Source organism: Erpetoichthys calabaricus, chromosome 7 (genome assembly GCF_900747795.2).
Source record: "Erpetoichthys calabaricus chromosome 7, fErpCal1.3, whole genome shotgun sequence".
In the NCBI taxonomy this organism is placed as follows: domain Eukaryota; kingdom Metazoa; phylum Chordata; class Cladistia; order Polypteriformes; family Polypteridae; genus Erpetoichthys; species Erpetoichthys calabaricus.
The window spans coordinates 94,808,659-94,811,818 of record NC_041400.2 but is presented as its reverse complement, the minus strand read 5'-3'; the positions used below and the strand labels follow the sequence as shown (position 1 = coordinate 94,811,818).

Sequence of the window (3,160 nt, the reverse complement as noted above, 5' to 3'; positions counted from 1 at the left end):
GAATACACAATGATCCAGCATATGGAAGGTGTGTATGTTGTTAAGAAAATAGGCTTTGGTGTGACTGGACAAGGATAAGGGTGGCTAGTATAGTCACTCATATTATCAACACTACAGCGAAGGTGTCTGCTCATTCCTGAGCCTACAGGGCATTACTTCTCAAGAAGAAAATTATATGAGACTATTTGTCAAAAGTTGACTCAGGAAGGATTTATAAAGCCATCGATAGCCACATGGGCAAAAGTGATAGTTTTTTTACTTAATGCTGAAGGTGCACTTTATTTTTTCTTAAAGGGAAACATGTCACATTTTCTGTTTTACTAGAAGTATTGTCACTGATCGATGCGTGGAGTGAACAGAGCAAGCCCCTATTCCATTTTCTTGTTGCAAAAATCAGTTTAATATATGGTCCCCAGATAGGGGACGTATCAGATATTAAACTGATAAGAACAGATACTACACTTGATCTTAGCCAAAAGGCCAAGAAGTGAAAGAAGTATTGTCTCTTTAATATGGAAGATGTGAAAAAAATTGTGCTTTGAAGTGATGCAGCCATTTTCATTAAAAAAAAATCACTGGAAACATTCAGAGCAGTGACATCACTTGTCTAGTACCGAGCTCTTAGAAGAACTTAAATACCAATAATCAATGCTGCAGCATAGCCTGCCTAACCAGCCCATTCCTTAACCTGACCCTTCAAACTATGAGAACATAGCAGATTTGCATTAATGTGATCAGAAGTGGCTTTTATTACACATTTAAGGGGTGTTTCTTAAAAACGTGGATGAGTAGAGCAACAAATGTAACTTTTCAGAGTTGCTAAGAGATTAGTTTGCTTTAACAAATGAGCATAAAACCATGTATGAGCACAATCACTCCTGTTTTCATGTCAATGGTTACATTCGTTATAGACTTAAAAATGTCAGAAAAAGTTTTGAAGTGGTTAATTGAGTTTGCTTTATCTACTATGGGATCATCATCATATTCTCTCCATCAGCACATTACCACCTCCTAGACTTTGAAGCATTCTTGTTGAAATTGGCTGATCCAACATATTAACAAATATATAAAATCTATATAAAATCATATAATATATATAATCTATATAAAATCACTGTGACAAAAGTAATTATAACAAAAATAAACCCCCTTCAATGTAAGTGTCCCACAAATATCAGGGCTGAAAAATTAAACTAAAGCAATTGGCTGGTCAGCCACAATTTAGGTCAGTCTGTAGCAGGTAACTCTTGTCAAAATGACTCCTCCTTCTGGGAAGCTTGGGCTTTAACGGAGAATGAACAGGAAAGGTGGAGTCAATTGCCCTCACAGGGCAGTTTCTCAACACTGTGGAGAGAGAAGGAGACGGCAAAGTTAGCAATGGCACCCCTTCTCATCTTACATACCTCGATACAGCCTATAAGGAGATCCTCTGATGTGAATGTGTGACAATATGTACACTGTGAGAGGCAGCCTGCAATTTATCCCGGCCAACACAGGGTGGCCGCTAGATGGAGTCCTCCCTGCAGCATGGAAGTGCCCCGGATTCCCGCAGGGCATCATGGAAGATGGAGTTTGGCTTCACAGCCCTGCTGGGTGCTGTGGGTGCCGCCGTGTGACGCTGCAGGGAGACAAGGGGATTGTTGTTTCCTGTATAGCCCGGAAGTACTCCCAAGTCACAGGGACGGAAGAACAGAAGTACTTCCGGGCTGAAGAAAAATATAAGTCTTCATCTGACCCGGAAGTGCTATGGAATCACATGGACAGAAGAAATTCCGGGTCGAGGACTATTTAAAGGACTACGGGAAACCCAGCAAGCACCAGAAATAACATATATAGACACGTATATATATATATATATATATATATATATATATATATATATATAATATATATATATATATATATATATATATATATATATATATATATACAGTGTATATATATATATATATATATATATCCATCCATCCATCCATTATCCAACCCGCTGAATCCGAACACAGGGTCACGGGGGTCCGCTGGAGCCAATCCCAGCCAACACAGGGCACAAGGCAGGAACCAATCCCGGGCAGGGTGCCAACCCACCGCAGGACACACACAAACACACCCACACATCAAGCACACACTAAGGCCAATTTAGAATCACCAATCCACCTAACCTGCATGTCTTTGGACTGTGGGAGGAAACCGGAGCACCCGGAGAAAACCCACGCAGACACGGGGAGAACATGCATACATATATATACACAGTAGAACCTCGGTTCACGACCATAATTCGTTCCAAACCTCTGGATGTAAACCGATTTGGTCGTGAACCGAAGCAATTTCCCCCCATAGGATTGTATGTAAATACAATTAATCCGTTCCAGACTGTACGAACTGTATGTAAATATATTTTTTTAAAGACTTTTAAGCACCAATATATAGTTAATTACACCATAGAATGAACAGTGTAATAGTAAACTAATGTAAAAACATTGAATAACACTGACACAAACACCCAGGCTCCCTGCTCAGCTGCACGCGCAGGCTCTCTCTCTCTCTCTCTCAGCAGCACGCGAGCCCCCCTCCCTGCTCTCCTCTCAGCTGCACCCGCAGGCTCTCTCTCAGCAGCACGTGAGCCAACCCCCCTCTCTGTAACATTGCAGCAGTTTGCGCTATAGCCTTACAATCCGATTGCTGTATAAACACTTTTTAAATGAGTTTTAAGCACAGGGGGAAAAAAAAGGAACATTTGAACAAATCCCAACTTTATTTAAAAGCCAACCAAATTCACGCGAATAGCATTACAACCCGATCGCTGTAAACACACTTTTTAAATGAGTTTTAAGCACAAGGAAAAAATGAACATTTGAACAAAGAGAAAGTAACATTGCAACACTTCTCATAATTAAGTCTCAATAATTCTCACCACTCTTCACTTGCTTAGAAGCCATGGTTAACTGCAAAAGCACATGAAATACTGTAGAGCACAAAGAGTTCACAGGTAAAGCACGCACGTCTGACTGAGAACAATGAACAGGGAGAGGCTGAACACGTGCTTAAATACAGTAATCGGCGTGTACGAACCGGAAGGGAAATGAAATAGAGCACAAAGACTTCACAGCGAACGCACGCACGCACAGAGAACAATGCAACACGTGCGGAAATCATTAGCGCT

The 3,160-nt window shown here is 40.8% G+C and overlaps 1 non-coding gene across 1 annotated transcript; it reads right to left on the bottom strand.

The window, feature by feature from the left end:
• Window positions 1–296: 296 nt before the first annotated feature.
• Window positions 297–492, bottom strand: LOC114655198 (U2 spliceosomal RNA). Its single transcript, XR_003716861.1, has one exon. It is a non-coding gene; the product is annotated as a U2 spliceosomal RNA (small nuclear RNA).
• Window positions 493–3,160: the final 2,668 nt, after the last annotated feature.